This window comes from Rhinopithecus bieti, unplaced genomic scaffold (assembly GCF_001698545.2).
Source record: "Rhinopithecus bieti isolate Rb0 unplaced genomic scaffold, ASM169854v2 scaffold_23925, whole genome shotgun sequence".
Lineage (NCBI taxonomy): Eukaryota > Metazoa > Chordata > Mammalia > Primates > Cercopithecidae > Rhinopithecus > Rhinopithecus bieti.
Genome location: NW_016811042.1, coordinates 539,406 through 562,117, shown reverse-complemented (window position 1 = coordinate 562,117; position 22,712 = coordinate 539,406). Strand labels below are relative to the sequence as shown.

At 36.6% G+C, this 22,712-nt stretch overlaps 1 long non-coding RNA gene across 1 annotated transcript in view; it reads right to left on the bottom strand.

Annotated features, from left to right (window-relative positions):
• The window catches only part of LOC108543083 (uncharacterized), a 21,784-nt gene extending 8,909 nt beyond the window's left edge, over positions 1-12,875 (bottom strand). Inside the window, exon 1 of the long non-coding RNA XR_001889455.1 lies at positions 12,576-12,875. This is a non-coding gene — a long non-coding RNA (uncharacterized LOC108543083). The remainder of the gene's footprint in view (positions 1-12,575) is intronic.
• Positions 12,876-22,712: the final 9,837 nt, after the last annotated feature.

Below are 22,712 nucleotides of genomic sequence, written 5' to 3'. Positions count from 1 at the left end.
AAAAAAAAAAAAAAAAAAAAAAAAAAAAAGAATAATTTCAGGTGGAAGGTAAAGAATATGATCATTTATATGTTAAATAGCATTAAGTTATTTTATTAATAATCTAGAAAGTATCAGGCAGAGGTAGGCAAGTATTTAAAGAAGAAACCCTCAGGCAGAGAGGAAAATGCCCATTGGTCAACCAGTCCACAAGGGGAGTGAACACAGCCTTTCAGACACTAGACCATACAGATCCTCACCCATTCTCCACTGAGACAATGTGTTCCCCGCATGGTGACTGGCATCACATTTCACTTAGCTGGATGGGGAATAAAACTTCAAAAAGACATGGCTTATTTAAGGCCACATCTCCATGAAACCAAAGCAATGGATCATTGCAATCAATCTAGTCAAAAGAATCTGTCAAGTTGAGAAAACAAGCCAGATGAATTGTTTAACAATGCTGACAAAACTAGTGCATTACATGAGAGTTATTTGAGATGTTCACTCTCCCTTGGTGATTTTTTTTTTTTTTTGCAATGAGTAACAACAGAGATCCTTGATATATAAGAAGACTTCACTTATTCTTTTATCATGCAAAGCACCACTTTTCCTTTCTCTTCCTTTTATAAAGTATAACTTTCCCCAACTTTCAGATAGAAAAAATAACAATAATGGAAATGACTCAATGATCTTTTTAATTTCCTAGGCTCTTTCAACCTCTGTAGACCCCACTTTAATGCAAATAAAACTTGGGCGGACTGTACGTTACCTACTGAAAAATAGTTTCAATTAGAAATTTAATTACACTGTCTTGAGGAAATGGAAACGATAGTTTCTTTGAATTTTATACATTATGGAAACCTCCAAAGTACTATAAATCTGCTAATTGATTTCTGTACCTGTTATGTTTGATTAGGTGTATTTTATTGTCTTCTTGGTTTTAATTAACCCTGGGCTTGTCAAAATGCTTCCAACGACAAAGGATATATGATGAAGTGTGATAAACTCTATTAACAGAGGCTGACTTTTGTCAGTAATTGCTCTCCTGCACAGGAGTTATTAGAAATTAGCACACAGGAAAAAAAAGAAATGGTACTTTTGGTAACAACTTTTATTGGCAGCCATAGATCTGTGGATTGCCCCCTATGTCCTAGTGATAAGCAAATGTGAGTGACCATAGGGTCCTATAGAAGATCAATCACTCACTAGATGTCATATAAATATTAAGAGTGACAAAACAGCAAGAGTTATGAAGTCTGAGTGATAAGAGCAAAAATCATACCACCACCACTAATTGTTCGAATCAAAGAACCAGATCCAAAGAATGAACATAAATGTTAAAACAAAGCTACTAGAGTTGAGGCTGACCCAAAGCAGTTAATCAGTGTTTATGCAATTGATGGAAGAATGAATTAATCAGCCAATCAAGGAATTTTTCCAGATAATTAGCATTGTCTGTTATTCTAAAATCATTTTGAACATAACTTTCTACCATGCTGATCAACGCAGATCTTTCTGTTGAAAAAGAAAAGAGAAACATTTATATTCCACTAGTTACTGCTTTAGAAATGGAAAAGAGGGGAAGAAGTTGATTTATTTGTTCAAACATAACATTAACTTTCGTTTTCCTTAAGGTCTAACATGGTAGTTCGATACCTGCAACGTTTTTCTAGGCTTTTAATTCAGAAGATACTGGCAGAAGAACTCCTCCAAAAAGGTATCATAGGAAAATTCTATTCAAGACTGGTATCATGGCAGAACCCTGAACATCTAGATGTGTGACATAATTTATTGTAATCAGAGGACTTTTCCCTATCAGGTTAGACAAATACCCATGATGCATAGAACTCAGAAGCAAGCTCTGGGTAGTGGGGACCATGGTGTTGCTAATAATCTGAAGGGAGCAATCATAGTTAGGAATATGGCAGCCAGACTGAAGGAAGAATCTAGGGAGGAGTGCCAAAACTTATTTGTGGGCATGGACATAGAAGAGTGAATTTTCCGGATGGGTGCGTGAGAGGAAAGGGAACAGAGAAGCTAAGATTAGAAAGGTAAGAGGAGAGGCCTGGCACAGTGGCTCATGCCTGTACTCCCTGAACCTTGGGAGGCCGAGGTGGGTGGATCACCTGAGGTCAGGAGTTTAAGACCACCCTGGCCAACATGGTGAAACCCTGTCTCTATTAAAAATACAAAAATTAGCCAGGTGTGGTAGTATGCTCCTGTAATCTCAGCTACTTGAGAGGCTGAGGCAGGAGAATCACCTGAAACAAGAAGGCAGGGGTTGCAGTGAGCTGAGATCATGCCACCGCACTCCAGCCTGGACAACAAGAGCAAAACTCCGTCTCAAAAAAAAAAAAAAAAAAAAGAGGAGAAAGTCCTTCCATGCCAGGCTGAAGAGTCTGGAATTTGTCAGTAGTAGAGAGGCATCTGGTATGCTCCTGACTACTTGTTATGCACTACAGTGTGCTCCACATGCCAAATTAAGAGTGGCTTTGCCCTGAGAATCCTTCTAAACTGAGCTAGGTTGTCTTGTAGAGAGAATCTACAAGAGAAAGAGCAGAACAAACATGAGCAAGTGGTGTTGGTAAGGTTGACTGGTCTCCCCAGCTCCCCAGAAGCTGCAGAAGTGTCTGGCATCTAAGTTTAAAAAGCATCAGCCCTTGAAGGTAAGATTATTGAGAGATGACCTGTTGGCCATTATACCACTGGCCCACAAGGACAGACATTACTATTTCTGCTTCATCACTGACACTGATTCCATGGACAGTACATGGCAGGTGAACCTGAGCCCCAAGAGCTAATGCAGCAATGAGCTGAGAAAGGAAAAAAACACTGTGTCTAAAGAGTAGAAGAACAAGCCAAGCACCTCACTCAGATGGCTCCCTAATAAAGAACTCCTGAGGAGATAGATGGCAATCTGAACCAAATAATGATGATCATTATTACACTGTGAGCCCATGAGGAAAATAAATTACAGCACAAACACTTTCTTGAAGTTGAAATATATGTTTTGAATTTTGAAATTCAGTAGATGCAACCCAAGAATTCTATATCCAGTCAAGATGGCAATCACCTACCAACCAGGATAAGAGGAAGATATAGAAGAATTTAGAAAATATGTCACTCATATACCCCATCTGAAAAAAAAGTTAATAAAAAGGACTTTAAACAACTTTTGAATCCCAAGAAAGAACCTAAATTAGGGGAAAATAAAAAGGAGAGGAAAGAGAAGTGAGAAAGGCACCTTGCAATATATGTAATTGAATGTAAAGGAATAATGACAGAGTGATGGATAATGAGCAACATCACTGTTCAGATACTATTCTTAGAACAGAAAGCAGATGCTGTAATGTAAAACCTAAAGATAGCTACCTCAGCCATACCTAGAGGTTGTAAAGGTGGGAGAAGCATGAATGAGTTATAAAGATGTTATATTGTAGGGAAAAAGAGGAAAGGAAAATATAACCTAAAGATCTCATTGTATTGGGGTAGGGAAATCAGTGGATGAAGAGAGTGTCTTGGAAGGAGGAAACAGTTGGCATTTTGTTTTCCAAGAATAGTACATAAACATACTCAACAAATGATTGTAGGGATTTATGAAATACTTGTTTAAGGAATAAATTGCAGGTGTTGAGAAACAGAAAAACACCATAAGTTGAATAGAAAATGGTTTTAGAATTTCCAAACAAGAGAAAAAGTGAATAAATAGTGACAATTCAACTAGCATAAAAAATGTGAAACCCTAAATTAAACATAAAGTAGAATGGAAACACTAAAATTAAGTATATGCATTGTTTTCATTAAATGTGAATATGCCAAAGTCCCTTATTAAAATACAGATTGAGTCTTTCTTGGTTAAGAAAAGACCAGATATATATATTTTATGACTTTGTTACTCGAAGTGTGTGGAACTAGCAACACTCGCATCCCCTGAAGCCTGCTAGAAATGCAAAATCCCAGGTCCCACCCCAGACCCACTGAACAGAAACTTTTAATAAATACAGGTCAGTCTTGTGCGTGTTAAAGATTAGGAAGCGTTCATTTTATGAGACATTTAAAACGATTTATAAAAGAACGCTGAAAATAGAGCAGAGAGCAAAGAGGTACCAGACAAACACAAACAAACAAAAAAGTTAGTGTGAATACTAATACCAGACAGGTAGTGTTTAAAGCTAATTGATAGATCAAAGAGAGAAATTGTGTGTTGATTTTTAAAAGCCCAATTTAGATTGGGCCCAGTGGCTCATGTCTGTAATCCCAACACTTTGGGAGGCTGAGGTGGAAGAATTGCTTGAGTGCAGGAGTTTGTGGCCAACCTAGGCAACATGAGGAGGTCCCGTCTCTACAAAACCATATTAAAAAAAAAAAAAAAAAATTAGGCCAGGCGCAGAGGCTCATGCCTGTAATCCCAGCACTTTGGGAGGCCAAGGTGGGAGGATTGCTTGAGCCCAGAGTTTGAGACCAGCCTGGCCAACATAGCAAAACCCCATCTCTACAAAAAATGCAAAATCAGCAGGGTGTGGTCCCGGCTACTTGAGAGGTTGAGGCAGGAGGATCACTTTAATTCAGGACGTTAAGACTGCAATGAGTTGTGATTGTGGCACTTCATTGCAGCCTGGGTGACAAAGTGAGACCCTGCCTCAAAAACAACAACAAAAAAAATTTGCTGGGCATGGTGGTGCATATCTGTAGTATTAGCTACTCTCAAGGCTGAGGTGAAAGGATTGCTTGAGCCCAAGGATTCAAGGTTACGGTGAGCTATGATCATGCCACTGCACTCCAGCCTGGGCTACAGAGTGAGACCCTGTATATATTTAAAAAAAAAAAAAAAAAAAAAGCCCAATTTATTATTTTTTATTTGACCTCAGGTTCACAAAAATAGATTATTCATAATCCCTCATTCATGATACTTTCTCATCATTGATCCATTCACAGCCTACCTTTATTTAGTTAGCTGGATATTTAATGTAGTCTTTTCATTACATCATAAACACCTGAGATACCCTACTCCAAACAATCAGAAGAGCAACAATAACCTATATCTATAACCATACTCTCCCTCTCCTATTCTACCCCACTCCCTTCCACCACCTGAGTCGAACACACACTTGTTTTCCTTTTTTATATAATTCCCTTCCATCTATATGTTCTCAAATCTCACACACACACACACACACACACACACACACACACACACACACAATTCTTAACATTATACAAAGGAATTTCACGTGTAAAATCTTTGGAGATTTACTTTTTGTTAATAGCTTATTAATAAGATTCATCCATCTTGTTGTATGTTACTGTAGCTCATTTTTATTATAATACAACATTCCACTGAGCCATAGTTATCCTCCCATTCTCTCATTGATGAAATTTAGGGATTTTACAGGGTTTTAACTTTGTTAACCAGTGCTGTAATGAGTATTCTCATACATGCCTCTTGCTGTAGATATGGAGTGTTTCTTAGGTATATATCTAAGCATATAGGATAGGTGACTATTTAACATTAGAAAATGATATCTGACTTGCTTTCAAAGTGTAGAGCACTGTATAAAGATTCTCTCTGTCCACAGTCTGTCTTACATTGAATATTGTAGACTTTAAAAAAAATTTGTGTATTAAATGGGTATAAAATGGTGGGTCATTGTTTTCATGGTTTGCACACACCTAATGCTAATGATGGTAAATATTTCCCAATATTTGTATTGGCTTTATGAGACCCTTTTCTGTAAAGTGCCTGTTCATAACTTATATTTATTTTCCTATTGGTTGTTTGCATCAAAGGCACATAATCAAACAGATATGGTAAACAACAGTATGTAAGAGCATGGAGACAGCATGCTATAATCAACAAATTAAGTTTCATAAGCACTCATATATGTATGTGTGCGTGTGTATATATGTACATGTGTGTATGCAAGTATATGTGTGTGCATGAAGAAAAGGAGAGAGAATTTTACCTCTTTAAAAAATAAATATAAATGTGTTGTATATGACCATGGAATATTTACAGAAATCTCCCATGTGACTGTCATAAAACAAATTTTAACAATTCTTAAAGGAAAGATTTTATAGAGTGCATTCATTTTAATAAAATTACAAATGAAGAAAAGATGGCATAAAATCTCAGCTGATTAGAAATTAAGAAAAGTATCCTTATAAAGCCATTGATTCAAAATTGAAATTATAATCTCTAGAAGGCAATTAAGAGTGTGCTTTGGCCGGACGCGGTGGCTCAAGCCTGTAATCCCAGCACTTTGGGAGGCCGAGACGGGCGGATCACAAGGTCAGGAGATCGAGACCACCCTGGCTAACACGGCGAAACCCCGTCTCTACTGAAAATACAAAAAACTAGCTGGGCGACGAGGCGAGCGCCTATAGTCCCAGCTACTCGGGAGGCGGAGGCAGGAGAATGGCCGTGAACCTGGCGAGGCGGAGCTTGCAGTGAGCTGAGATCCGGCCACCGCACTCCAGCCTGAGCGGGACAGAGGCCAGACTCCGTCTAAAAAAAAAAAAAAAACAAAAGAGGTGTGCTTTATATTAACCTATAGAAAATGTCTAAAATTCTACTCAGAGAAAAATTTTTAGTAAATTTTACTTAAATGTTTAAGTTTATAAAATAAAAATGCTATTTAAAAAATAGATATATAAAACAAAGGAGCTTAGTACTCAATTTAAGAACATTATAAAGGAACAAAAGGATTTTAAAAAAGTAGTAGAGGAGAATGAATAAATACGTGTCACAATTAGTCAAAACCAAAAATGTTGGAAAAGATTAATAACTCCAAAAACTGTTCATTTCAAAGAAGTATTAAATAGACTCTGCACAATTCTGTTTCAAGAGTAAAGTGAGAGAGAGAGTAAAAGTATAAAAACAAAAGGAAAAGGAAACATAATTCTAGATAAGGAAGAAATTCTGAAAATTAGAAAATAATACAACATGCAACTCTGTAGGGCCATATTTGAAAACCTATTTGAAATTATATGTTGACATATAATTTACTAATAAGATATAAATTAATAAAAATGACCTGAGAAGAAACAGAGAATTTAAACAGGCCTGCACTACATAGAAGAGTTTGGAAAATAGTAAAAGTCGCCTTATTTACCTTCAACATAATTTAAACAATATTGAAGGTAAATAACACAGCTTTAACAATAGCATAAAATAGAAAACACAATAAATAATAAAGAAATAATGAAAACATAGAAAGTTCTATAATTAATTGTATGGAGAAAGTACAACTTTAATACTAAAATCTGAAAACGTTACAGAAATGAAGATCTGAATATGTCGTGGAAACTTTTAATTTTATGAGGAAAAAAAAACATGAGCATCTAGTCAGACAAAAAAGAAAACAAACAAACAAACATCAATAATTACAAATAAGTAAATAAAAGCCAACAAACACATAAACTGTTGACTACAAAGGGTAAGAAATATCTATGGACTCAGATTTCTCCTTTTAACATTAACTACTAGAAGATAATAGATCAGTAACTATTGAGTACAAAGAAAATCACTGTAACTCAAGAATTCCATATTCAGTGGAGTTGTAATTCAAATATTAAGAAAAGATATTCACAGACATAAAAGACTAATACCAATTCTGAAAGTGTTTACTTTAATTCATGTGCTACTACTTGATAAATGAATCAGTATAAAATAATAAAAATGAAAAAGCTGGAAGCATACACCAATCTAAATAATTATTGAAGATATGTTTCAAAAAACGAATGAAAAGAGAAATTTTCTCATACAATAAAAAATCCAGGAGATAGAGAGAAAAGAAAAGATGTCCATTTCACTTTTATATGATGATGTTTCAATTTTAACTACTATAGATGATATAACATTTAAGTCCCAAAGGCTTAGTCCTTAGACTCTTTTTCTTTTTGATCTATACTCACTTATTTGATTATCTCATCCAGTCCCTAGTTTAAACAGTATCAGTAGGCTGTTGACTTCCAAATTTATATCTCTAGAACTGACATCTCTGACTTTAAACTTACAGATTTTTATCCATATCTTCATTTGGGTTTCTTACAGGCATCTCAAATTTAGTATGATCAAACCAAACTTAGGTTTTCTCATCCACAGTCTAAGCTCTCAGTCTTCTACACACAATCCATTAGCAAATCCTGGTGTCTTTACATTTAATATATCCAGAATTTCACCATCTCTCATCACCTGTGCCGTTAACACTGTAGTCTACTTTGTTTACCTAGATTGTTATAAGACAGTCCTAGAAAGTTTCCTCCTCCAACAGATGCTCCCCACACAAGAGCTAGTACCCTTCCTAAAATATGCATTATATTCCTGCTCTGCTCAGTGTCTTCACGTATCCTTTGGAGTTAATCCAAAGCCCTTTGTATCCCCGCATAACCCAGTGCCTTCTCCACCTTCTCTGACCTCAAGTCCGACCATTCTCCCTGTTTGTTCTCTTGCTATAACTGCACTCAGATCTCTACACATGTTCCCACCACAGGCACTCTGTCATTTCTCTTTCCTCTATCAGGAACGCTCTTTCCCGTAGACAACAAGCACAGCTTATTTATTTTTGGCTCTTCACTCACAAGTCACCTTATGGGAGAAGTCCTCTGACAACCTTTCTAAATTAAAGCTCAGCCTTCATTTCATATCTTCTTATCCTGATCTATTTTTTTTTGTCTTCACAACACTCATTACTAATATATTATTTACTTTTGAATATTTATTGGCTGAATATTGCTAAAGGTAAACTATCTGGGCTTAGAAACTGCTGAATTATCAGTGCCTAGAAGAATGCCTTGAACAGTGCCTAGCACATAGCAGCACCCAATAAATATTTATTAAGTGAGTAAATAGGGTAATTACCAGCAACACACACACACACACACACACACACACACACACACACAAACACACACAGCTCCATTCCTAAGAACATTATTGACTGAATACTAATTCTGCAAGATAATTAGGAAGAGAGATGTCAAATAAGCTTTGGAAATATAGGATTAAGTAAAATTACTTGGATTCTTGATTCATTCAATACATATTTATGAAGTGTCTACCATTTGTCTAAAACAGGCAGATACGGTGACTATTGGAAACAAGACAGACAAGTTCCTACTTTTATGGAGTTTATATTCCAGCTACAAAAACAGCCGTAAATCAAATTATTACACATGTAACTATGCAATTGTCATTGTAACCAGTGCTACAGAAGAAAAGCACAGGATGCTCTAAGAGTTTAGAATGTAGACCTGATCTACGTTCTAGGTTTCTGTAATGATATTATATTTAATTTGTTAACCAGAAGAATTATGAGAGATTATCCAGGTGTGTGGAGATACAGAAAAGAGCTCTGGCAGAAAGAATCATTTGTGCGAAGTCCTGAAGCTGGAAGGAACTTGGTACATTCACTGAACTAATCAAGTCAGAGTGTCATGAGGTTCGTAGGGGTCAGAGTGCAAGGAGTTCATGAGCTGTGTTAGGAATCTGGCATTTGGTATAAAAGCAAGGGGAAATCACTGAGTAGTTTTAAGCAGGACTTCTCATAGTCCTTAAAATACGAGTATGAATTGTAAATCTCTAAGAAGCATTTTCTCATTTTATTTAATGACAGAAACTACTTTTTGTAGAACCTCTTGATGGTACTATTACCCTGTAATATATTCATATTCTGGAAAATATACAACAGAAAAGTGAAAATTATCAGGGAAAACATATTTTAAGTAGAAAAACAATAAGAAAGCATAAAAAGTAACATATATGAGACTTTACAGCTCAGTTGGATCCATGAATATGTCAAGATTCCACTGTCCTCTTACAAGGCAAAATCCACATTTAGTTCCAAAGTCCAAATTCAATTTTGTGCTGTCAATAAAGATTAATATAATATGGCTACCATGAGACTAAAGCTTTCCACTTCTAATTATTTACCCAAGAGGAATGAGAACGTACTTCCATACAAAAACTTAAACACAAAAGTTCATAGAATATTTATAATACTAAAAACTGGAAGTAATCCAAATATTCATTAAGAAATGACTGAATAGGCCGGGCGCGGTGGCTCAAGCCTGTAATCCCAGCACTTTGGGAGGCCAAGACGGGCGGACCACGAGGTCAGGAGATCGAGACCATCCTGGCTAACACTGTGAAATCCCGTCTCTACTAAAAAATACAAAAAACTAGCTGCGCGAGGTGGTGGGCACCTGTAGTCCCAGCTGCTCGGGAGGCTGAGGCAGGAGAATGGCGTGAACCCAGGAGGCGGAGCTTGCAGTGAGCTGAGATCCGGCCACTACACTCCAGCCCGGGCGACGGAGTGAGACACCGTCTCAAAAAAAAAAAAAAAAAAGTGACTGAATAAACAAACTGTGGTATATCCCATACAATAAATGTCACATAGCAGTAAATAGGAATGCTCTGTCTTTGTGCCACTGCACACTTGGCACATCATGCAGCGTTCAGAACATAATAGATAATCAGTAAATACAGAAATAATTTAATTAACACAAATAATACATTTGTTTTAATGGACATATAGAACTTTGTATATAACCTAAGGCAAATATATATTCATGCAGTTGACCACAAAGAAAATGGACTCGAAAACTCTCTTTAAGAACGATGCAATTAAGCCAAAAAAGAACAAAAGACAATGACAAAGTTGTAACAACTTGACAAAAAAATGTAAACACTGATTTGAAGGAGAAATAAAAGACAAAAAAAGGATGAGCAAAAATATGCAAATTCAGAAATGAAAAAATGTTATAATTACAAATACAGTTAAAACTAAAAGAATTAAGAAAATTTAAATATATAGTGTAACAATTAATTTGAAAAATATAGATGAAATAGACATTTCCAGGAAAATTTAAATTATCAAATTTGATTCCAGATCAGTCAGAAAATTTGAAAAGACCAATAATAGAGGATATTGGAAACATCAAAGAATTATATTAGAAAAGGAAAAAGCAAGCACAAACAGAAATTATACACCAATATCATTTATGAATTTAGATACAAAAAATCCAAATAATGCATTAGCAAAGAGTCATATGAGACATTTAAAAAAATTAATCATGATGAGGTACGGTTTATTCCAAAAAGGCTAGGTCGAATCAAAAATAGCAATAAATATTACTTATGTATTTTATTAAATATTTAACCTAAGCAAAGCTACTATTCAGTAGATTTTTACCTTTAATCTATTTTATTACTTAAAAGAGAAAAAAAATTGAACAATTATAAAATATATATTTAATAAAATAAACAATTCATAAAATTCTACGTAAAATTGTAATAGAACAAAATGCCTAAAAACAATAAAGAGTTTGAAATAAAAATCAGTAGCAAACAAAATTACATGTGGAAGTAGTGACTATATTTACTTGAAGATGGAAACTGGAGAAATGCCTGCTGTCATCACTAGTTAAACAGAATTCTAGAGTTTATGGCTAATTAAATAAAACCAACAAAAGACATACATGAATATGCATATGCATACACATATTTAATCAAAGAGATTCAATCAAAACTTAAAACAACTGGCCAGGCGCGGTGGCTCACGCCTGCAATCCCAGCACTTTGGGAGGCCAAGTAGGGTGGATCATCTGAGGTCGGGAGTTCGAGACCAGCCTGGCCAACATGGTGAGATCATATCTCTACTGAAAATATGAAAATTAGTTGGGCATGGAGGCACATGCCTGTAATCCCAGCTACTCAGGAGGCTGAGGCAGGAGAATCACTTGAACCCGGGAGGCTGAGGTTGCAGTGAGCCGAGATCATGCCACTGTACTCCAGCCTGGGTGGTAGAAAAAAAAAAAAAAGCAAAAAACAAAACTTAAAACAACTGTTAGAATTATTAAAAAGTTAAGAAAGTGGCTGGATACAAGATTAATATTAAACAGCTTTCTTTGATATTAACAAATCAGATAGAAGCTAAATTGAAAGGAATATCCTATTCATACACATCAACTGAATATGCATATAGTAACCAGAAATAAATAAATGTAAGAAAATGTGTGGGACTAACGAAGAACAGAATACAAGATCTTTTGTAATATTTTATAATTCTAATATTTTGCTGTTATTTTGGCATTTATTTTATGCAGGCTATGAGACAGGAATCTAGCTTTTCTCCCCTCAAAATAGGTAAATGGCCTCTGGTATTCATGCTATTTATTCCCTAACATTTGAAAAATTAGATTTATCAAACAATAAATTCACATACATCTGGATACTTGGATATTTTTAAGCTACTTATGCTATGCTACTTACCTATCTGCATGTTACTGAGCCAATATTAATTTTAGAGAAAATATTTGCTAGAAAATTTTAATCTACTAAAATAGTGGTTGATAACCTCTACTGTAAAACATAAATGAAAAATTATTGGGATATTATTAAACAGATTTCAGAATTTTGAAGCCAGGTGGTCTTCCTTTGTTTGAGAAATCCTGTGTGTATGAGTCTAAGAAAGTGGATTCCTCACTGTCAGCATGTCCCCCCGACCCACTGCCTACCTTGCTTTTGAAACTGTTATTAAATAATAATGAGAAACTGATCTTAACAGGAAGTTTCATCTTCTATGTTCACTGACCTAGTTTGGAGCTCAGCAAGTTGTTGCTCAGCTTTTAAAAACACTGGTGACTCTCTCTAGAGGGTTTTAAAATACTAGTGCCAGGTGCTGCACATTCCTGCAAAGGCACGGCTCAGCATTTCCAGACGATTTCAACTCTTCCCTCGGCTGAAGCTAGCAGTTCTGTCAGTCTGTCCCCAAGGCAGCTAGGGGTCCCGCCAGGAAAGAAAAGAGTCTTGCTTATTTAATTTTGATTTGCTTTAGAAAGCATATACACACAAATTTTAGTAAGCATCTATGAGACCCCATTTGTTAACCTAGTAGCTATTTCATTGTGCAAAAATATATGGGCATCATCCTTCCTGTTTCCAAGGAGATATAACTGTACCCAGAAACAGAACACATGCAGATTGGAAAGACTTCTTTTTATGAATCTAATCAGAACTTTTTTTATTACTCCATAGAATTCCTATTATTCCATAGAAGGAGCAGGTAGAATCTGGCATTGAGAAAAGTGACAAAGTTAAAAACTGGGCCAATTTACAGTGAATTTTAAGACAGGATAATGCAGCCTTTCAAATCTAAAACTCTAAAATGAGTCACTAGTTCAATGTATTATTATGTAAACTTAATTTCCTCTTAAGCACAACTTTGGATCTTATTTTCAAAGTGACTAATATATAAGAAAGGTCATGAAAGTTGTACATGGACCTTGACTTCAGTAACTAAATTTAGTTTTTTTCCACAACTATTTTTCAAGAAATAGTTGGGCTGATCACCAACAACTTCTGTATTTTTGGCCAGATTCGAGTAATGAAGAATAGGATTGGACAGTGCTGTGAATAATTTTCTACCCAGGTTATCCAGGATCTTATCATTTGGGGGGATGATGGAACCCAGTGATAGCTGTTTTCAATCATGATTATTAATCATGAATCATTGCTATCTACTTGTGGAAAACATAAATCGACAAAGTAAGATGATCTAATGTAATTGGCCTGTTTATTTTATAACATCTAATTGGGGGAAACGAACATCATAATGTATATAGTAGCCCATCAGACGACAAATTTGGCCACCAAGATATCGGTATCAACATGAGAGCAAATCATTCACTTTGACAAATATTTATGGAATATATATTTTGTCTGGGCACCATGTAAGGTGCAGGAGGTACAACGATTTTATTTCAACCATAAGAAGTTTACAATCTAGCTAGTGGGAAAGACACATGAACTTGTGAAGAGATAATCTTTCTGTAATATGGTAACTGACAAGTAAGGGAAAAAAAATTCTTGCAAAATTGTGATAGACAAAGTGAAGTAATAGTATCCAAAAGGAAGAGCCAGACTCTGGAACCTGAGTCTTCCACATATAACCTTGGACAAGATACTGAACTTCTTTAGGCTTCAGTTTTCTCATCTGTAAAAAGAATACTAGAACTTACCTTGAAAAAATTGTTGCATAGATTTAGAAGAGAATCTTTATGTGATGTGCTTACTTCTTAGCAGTCATTAAGTAAATAGTAACTATTGGTAATATATGCTACTAATATAGAGAACATGCAAATCAAAACACAACTACTGAAAAGAAAGAGGAAAAGATAAATTAACAATGTGTATGAAGAGATCACTCATAAAAGAATAAATACAAATAGTGTATTAGTCTGTTCTTATCCTGCTAATAAAGACATACCCAAGACTGGGTAATTCATTTTAAAAAAAAAGAGGTTTAATAAACCCACAGTTCCACATGGCTGGGTAGGCCTCACAATTACGGCACAAGGCAAGGAGGAGCAAAGTCACAACTTACATGGCGGCAGGCAAGAAAGCATGTGCAGGGGAACTGCTCTTTATAAAACCGTCAGATTTCATGAGACTTACTATCATGAGAACAGCATGGGAAAAATCCACCCTTGTGATTCAATTACCTCCCAATGACACATGGGATTACGGGAGCCACAATTCAAGATGAGATTTGGGTGGGAACACAACCAAACCATATCAAATAGAAAATAAGAAAAGAGCATCAGTCAAACTTAACTTACAAAAAATAAAAACTAGAATGCTGATTTTTTTACCATAAAATTTACAGTTTATTCAAAATTAATACTTAACTGCAGCAAGACTGTGGTGAGATAAGCCATCAGAGGCAGCACCAGTGACAGTGCAGAAACTTGTAAGCTTTCTGAAAAGGAATTTGTCAACATGTATCAAAGACCTTCAAAATGTTTCTATGGCTATTGGCCCAATAATTCTACTTCTAGTTTAAATATGCCCATTACACTGTGCTCTCTATAACTTTTTATAACAACCTAGTTATAGAATAGAAAAATGGTTAAAACGTTATGCTACATCCATAAGATAGACTGTCATGCAGTGATAAACATAAAACTTGGCAACAATTTTTTAATCATATAATTATAATTTAAAAATTAGGAGAGGCTAGGCACAGAGGCTCATGCCTATAATCTTAGCACTTTGGGAGCTCAAGGAGGGAGGATCACTTGAGCGCAGGCATTCAAGACCAGTCTGGGCACCATAGTGAGACCCCATTTCTACAAAAAACACACACACAAAAAAAGTAAAGAAGGTACAAACTTGTTATAATCAGTGTAATCTTTACTATGTAAAAATGTGTGTGCATTAGTAAGCTATTGCTGCATAACGAACTACTTCTCCCCCAAAACTTAATGATTAATCAAAAAACCATTTATTTCACTCATAATTCTGCAGGCAATTTAGGCTGTGCTCAGCTGGGCAGTTCTTTACATCTAGGTTTATCTCAGCTGGGCTTGTTTGGGCATCTTTGATTTTAACTGGCATGGCAATTCGGAGTGGGCTACTCTAGAATGATCTCAGACTGGATGATTTATCTATTCTTCAAATGATCTATTCTTCAGCAGGCTAGCTTGGGGTTGTGCTCATAGTGTATCTGGGCTTCAAGAGAGAGCAGAAAGGTACAAGGCTCAGAATAGACACACCATCACTTATGCCACATTCTATTTTCCAAACTAAGTCATGACAAGAACTAAAGGGGTGGAGGGAAGAGATTCTCTCTCTCGATAGAGGGAGTTTCAAGGTCACATATCAAGTGGTAAGAATACAGGCAGGGATGGAAAATTGGGGGAATTTTTGTAATTAAGCAATCATACCATGCATAGAGAAAAGTTTAGAAGATAATACACCAAAATATTGACATTGTATTCTGAATGGTAGAATTATTGATAATTTTTTGTTTTGTATACTTTTCTGTTTTTCACCTTTTCTATAAATAAGCAAGCTTTATTTTATAAGCAGATAAAATAAATATGTAAAAATTTTTGCCCACTCTACATAAACCTGATGATATAGACACATCAAAGTAATTGTGGGGTCACAGAAGGAGATACTTGGCATAGTCTGGGGTGGATGACAGAGAAAGCTTCTCGAGGGGATGACATTTGGTCTGGGCATTCAAAGAAGCATGAGGAGGATTTTGCTAAGCCAAGGAAGATGCGGGCATTCTAGGACAAGCATACGTGTGGGAAACAACATATTGTTTAGTAAAATCAAAGAGCTAAAATAATGACAGGTAGAGATGACCCAGAGAGGAGCTGTGAGAAAATATAGAATGGGTCCAGGAGAGAAATCTGTGCAATTTGAGGGGAGAGAACTGAAAGGAAATGGGGAGGGCTGGGGGTTGTGCTGGGGGGAAACTTATGTTTTACTGACTGAAAGTTAGCGATGGAAACCTAGCCCTTTAAACTCAGAGCTGGATAGTTTTGAAATGGGATTCTTTTTATGGTCTTAAACATATTGTTATGGTCATGTCAACACTGGTGCTGAAGAGGGGAATTTGCTTATAGTTGAGATCAAAACTCCCAGAAAAATAGGGAGCAAAAGTAAAAGTAAAAGCTTGGCCATCTATTTTCTCAGCAGCCTCAACTATCCCCCCTTCCCCTTTTGAAGCATAGAGAATCTGAGCAACTGCCTTGCTATGGAAGATTTTTAGAGCAGGATTAATCAGCACCTGCTGATTAAATTTTGGGCTATAAAATTGCAATATAGCTGTCACAGTTCTAGCGACTGTAGTCTGTGTTATGTGTTTTCCAATGAAGTGCTTAATTAAAATGAATGCCTAGATATTTAAATTCCTAGAACCAATCAATCAGCTAGTTGTTTATGACTTATCAAACGGCCCCTTTTGTCCCTAGTGTGTTGTGGTATATAATGTAGTTTGTGGCTTCTAAACCAGAAGTTAACCATATTCCTGAGAATTGAGTTCACAATCTCATGAGCACCTAACTTTATCAAAGGAGATAAATGCAGCAAAACACACTAACTGCTATGTTAATGAAGTCATGAACAACAAAAGATAATGTGTGGTAATCCAATCACTGGCTTCAAAATGCCTCCTCTCCCAGTACATTCTCAACCCTCTCCTATTTTTAAGAAGTCTCAGGTTGGGTGTGGTAGCTCATGCCTGTAATCCCAGCACTTTGGAAGGCCAAGGCAGGAGGATCACTTGAGCACAGGAGGGTGAGATTGAGCCTGTAGTGAGCCAATGATTGTGTCACTGAACTCTCACTTTGGGTGAAAGAGCAAGAGTTATAGAGGAAAGGAAGAAAGGAAGAAAGGAAAGAAAGGAAAGGAAGGAAAGGAAGGAAAGGAAGGAAAGAAAGAGAGAAAGAAAGAGAAAAGAAAGGAAGGAAAAAGGAAGTCTCAGTAATTAAACATTTATGTTGCATGAAAAAGCAATTGACACCAGTGAAAATTCCTTGTTTTACTTCCTTCTGCAACTATTTTTTTTTTTTTTTTTTTTTTTTTTTTTTTTTTTGGCCTTTTATGATGGTGGGCAGAGAACGGAAAGAAATGGAATTTTTCTTTTAATGATAAATTAATTTTAATTGGCATTGCTAGATTTAGCAAATAAAAACTACAGGATGCCCAGTTAAATTTGAATTTCAGATAAATGGTGAATACCTTTTTAGTATAAGAATGCCCTAAACTTATATTTGTTTATTTGCTGTATTTTATTTGGCAACCCTAATTTTAACGCTTTGCTAAGATCACAAAGTCCTTCTTTAGAGACACTATGGGACTACTAATAGGCAAGGGAGAACACAGACGTGAGGTAAGAAATCGGACCATGCTCAGTTATGGCAGAACACAGGCAGAACTGTTTTCTTGAGCCCCAGGTAGGCTATCTTCCATGAGGACACCCTAGTACCCTTTGGTTGGGCAAGTCATTTGATGAATTTCACAATCTTCCAAATGAGTCCATGGAATTTTAGGTAGCATACCCAGAGAGAAATAAACTTCTTTAGACCAAACTACAAATTAACAAATTTGAGAGCCAACATTTTGACTGCTGGCAGCTATCCAGTCCAAATGTACAGTTGAGCATGGTGGCTCACACCTGTAATCCCCACACTTTGGGAGGCCGAAGCAGGAGTTTAAAAAAATCAGGACTTTATAAAAACACAAAAATACGAACTGCCAATGAAAACGTTCACTTTAAGAAATATAACTAACTTAGGAAGAACCCCCTATACATCAACTAGAGCAACCATAAAATAGAATTTGGACACTAATCTTCAACTCCTTCTTCATTAAAAAATTAGAAAAAAAATTTTTGCTAGATTGGTTCAGACAAGAGAAAAAATAATCTCGGTTGTAGAAACAGTCAGAGTTTTCTTCTTCCATCTAGTCCTAATTTTGGAGATTCTGCCACATACTACATTCTGTTCTTGTCCCGTACTTATCTCTCTGGGATGATGTTTCCATGTTTCAAGGTCTTTATTACTATGTAAAGATTTTTCTTAGTATCTATTTGCAATTGCTCCTTGTTTTTTTCTCAGCTTTAAGTCCTGAGTGTTTTCCAAGTATACTGCTAAGGAGGTTTGCTCCTTCCAATACACTCTGCCAAATGTGTGCTAATTACTTACCACATTAGGAATAGCTTCGCTATTTGTCTGCTTGGTGCTACAGCTCAGCTTTCTAGTCCTTACTGCCTGTGCAATCAGCACTCTTCTCCACTGGATCTATATGCCAGGGTGAGAGGAGAGTGTTTCTCACCTTTTGGGGAGGAAGTATTTATTAAGAGTCTGATTTGAAAATAAATTTCCCACAGAACAGAAACACTGTTTCTGAAACACATTTCATCCATTCATTCCTCCTCAAATTATTATTGAGCTCCTGTTATGTGCTAAGCACGATACTAGGCCCTGGGAACATAACTGTGAACAACAAAAAAATGTGTAAGTCTAGAGTGGAAGTCAGCTATTTATACAACCATTCCAACAGTGTCAAATGTTCTTGACAGAAAATGATCAAGTTGACATGTGAGAATGCCACAGAGGGACTCTGAGATTAGGAAAGACTTTTTGGAAGAAATGATATTTAAGCTGAATAGTATTTAGTAAGCTTAAAAGAATAGTGTGAAAAAGGGATGTATGAAACAGCACGCACGAAGGTCCCTAAGGAGAGATGTAGAGGATGATATAATTGTGGAAATGAAAAGAATATAAAGGAGTCTTCAGTAGATCCACAAATATCTATGGAGTGCCTACTATATGCCGAGCATTGTTCTACAATCTGGAGGTACAGCTTTGAGTATTATATACACTGAGGAGGAACTTAAATCCTGGTGGAGGAAGACAGACAACAAATAGGGAAGTATTAATAAGCTAACCCCATGTATTGACAAGTTCATTTTAAAAATATAAGGTAATAAGAGACAAATTGAGTGGTGTGGGGGTAGGGCTGCTTTAGCTAGCCTTTAGCCAAGGTAGTCAGGGAACATGTCTTTGAGGAGGTAACATTGTGGTGAGGGCTGCATGTTGAGAAGCAGCAGCCAAATTGAGGTTTGAAAGGGCAAGAATGTCATGAGACAAGGAAGTTCTCAAGAGCTTTGAAAGCCATGTTAAGAGTTTAGGCTTTATCCTAAATGCAGTGGGAAAACAGTAGAGACTTTTCAGCAATGGAGTAATATTTTATTAAAATAGTGATTATTTTGGTTTTGTTGTAGAATCTGGACTGGAGAGGAACAAAACAGAATCTGGTGGGTGAGTCTGAGGAATGGAGAAAAACAATTGGGCCAAACAATTATAGAAGAGAGTTGACAGGTGTGCTGATTGAATTGTTGTGGAGGATAAGGGAGAGAGGGATGAGGGAAGGCTTTTTTTCTATCACGTGCAACTGGGCGGGCTGGTGGTAATATTTGCTTTGAAGAGGAGATGAAAATGATGAGTTCTATTTAGGAGGAATTGAGTTTGAGGTGCCTATAGTATACCCAACTGGGGTACCCAGAAGGCAGACAGATACATGGGTCTGGGGCTCTAAAGAAAAGTCTGGGTTGGATAGATGGACTTGGGAGTTATCCGAAGAGCAGATAATTAAAGCCAAAGGAGAGTAGGAATTATGAAAATAGAGCCTTGAATACAGCCCTAAGGACAACCAGACTGTGGCTGCTCAGGAGTATGACAATTTTCCATGCTTGATATTATGCACACTAGACATCCTCTAAACACATCTCCTGGCAGTTGTTAAAATACCTGTCTAGTGCATGATGACTTTCATCCTACAGAAGTTATTAAATACCAAGCATGCAACAGGTCCTGCGTTAGGCAAGGTATAACACATTAAGCATACCTCTAGAAAAGAAATGTGTATAGTAGGCCAAGTATGTGAATAGAATAACAAGGATATGAGGATTTTCCCTGCATATTGATTAATAACAACAATAAAGAGTAATTGAGTACCTTTGTGTCAGGCACTGCATCAAACATTGAATGCGCTTTTATTCTTGAGCCCAAGAAGCTCACAGACAATGGTACAGTCATTCAGATAGGAATTTAATAGTAGCACACTGTGGTATATGAAGAGATAGGTAAAGGATACTGTGGGACATGGAAGAGAGGGTGGTGGAAATGGTCACTATGGAGAAAAGATGATGATACAAGGTTATAGGCCAAATTCCTAACCCTAGGACACAGACAGTTAAAGTAATTATACTAATCCTTACCAGTACTCACAAGGATAAGGCCCTTAAAACTCTCTAGGGTTCATAAAATATTTGTGACCTGGTGGGTATTTTGAAACTGTTTTCAAATACTACAGTACTGAAAGCTTTATATGGTATTGATACAAAATAATTTAACTAAATGTCAGCTCACTACCTCCTAGCCCAGATCAGGTAGCTGAATAGGAATCTATGTTCTAAGTAGGAAAGCCAGAGACTGCTTTCAGGAACTGCTGATAACTTGTTCCCTGTACCTGGGTAAACATGTGTCATTAAACTTCTCTAGCCCAAAGATCTCCTACCTGTAATCTAGGTTAATGGATATGATAATTTCTACATTTTGAGATGATCCAGAAACAGACCAAATATTCACAAGATCCTGAGTGTTCTTGTTACCCTGGTAGCACAAATATACACTTCTAGATATGTCTTCAAGTCAGGCATTGCATTTGAAATACATGAGACTGGGCATTACATCTTGGGATATCCGTTGACTTACCCAATGAATTAATAACATTATTTGCACTACCCATGAATAAACGTATTGAATAGAAAGTACAAGCAAAACCATGTTTTTGGTGGGGCTGGCTGAGATCTCCATCTGATGGATGTGGATAAAGAAAACAGTAAGAAAACAACACAGTTGACCTTTGGACAACATGAGGGTTAGGGCATCTAACACCCCACACAGTTAAAAATCCGTGTCTAACTTTTGACTCCCTCAAGACTTAACTACTAAAAACCTACTGTTGACCAAAAGCCTTACCCATAACATAAATAGCCGATTGACACATATTTGGTATGTTATAGGCATTATATACTGTATTCTTACAGTGAAGTAGGCTAGAGAAAAGAAAATGTTCTAAAGGAAGAGAAAATATATGTACTAGTTCTTAAGTGGAATTGGATCATCATAAAGGTCCTCATCCTCATCTTCATGCTGAGTAGGCTGAGGAGGAGGATAAAGAGAAGGACCTGATCTTGTTGTCTCAGGGGTGGCAGAGGCAGAAGAAAATCTGCACATAAGTGGATATATGCAGGTCAGACCCCTGTTGTTCAAGTGCCAACTGTATGTAGAAGCTGAACCCAAATAGCCTAAGGTTGGCATTATTAATTAGCAGAAGTTATTAGTAACCAGGTGATAAGGTTGAAATTTCTCTGGGGTAAGGAATTGTTTCTAATCCTAACAATGCGATGTTATTCAGAGTCTTTAACAATTCTGGCTGAAGCCAACATATTAACACTAACTCTGCCTTTCACATTACTTTTCCAGTCCAGCCTTTTCAAATAAATCAAGACATTTGTTGATTAACCTCAGCATAAATTTTCAGTTATTTTTGGTGTACTAATAGCCTACTCAAGTCACATAGGATTAAGTAAAGGGAAGGCGATAATGCCACCTTTGAACACACCAAAAGGGTTAAAGAAGGACCAGCCAGACAGTTGAAGAGCTTACAGAGTGAGCCAAGAGAGAGAATGTAAGAGTGAATGTAATGGCATTAGTTGAATAGTCTACAGAGATTTGGGGCTCTAAGGGCTGGACCCTGCTGTAGCAGGACCTACCAAAAAGATGTTCAGAGCAATTATTGCCCAATATAGACTGGAATATTCTGCTGACTTTTTAAGCAGAGGAAGGTCAGACCCATCTGTTCCATCCTATGGAGCAATTTTGGAGTTAGGAAGTGTCTGTCCTTATTGTCCAGCTCCTTCAGTAAGAGATCCTCCTACTGAACAGCAGCAATCATGCCAGAAAGACCTAATTTCTTCTGAGTTTTGAGCTAGTTTTCTCTTTTGGCTGCCTTCTCATGAGCCTCGGGAATATGGATAAATGAAAAAGTGTACTTTTCATTCTCAAAAGTCAATAAATGTACACCTCTAACAGCCACACCAAACATTTTGTCTAGTACAAAAATGAATCTGGACATTTTACAATCACATCCATGAAATGGGAAGAGCGTCACCTGCCCCTCTGAGCTCAGGTGCAGTATGAGAACTGCAGCCATCGGGCAGGGCACGGTTTTCTCTGAGCACAAGCTCTCTGAAGGCTGGTGGGATCCCTCCCACCACCGCACAAATCTCTGTTGCCAAGTAATGCCAATGAACTTCAAAAATCTAGAGCAAGCAAGTGTAGTTTAGTACATTTTTTAAAATTCA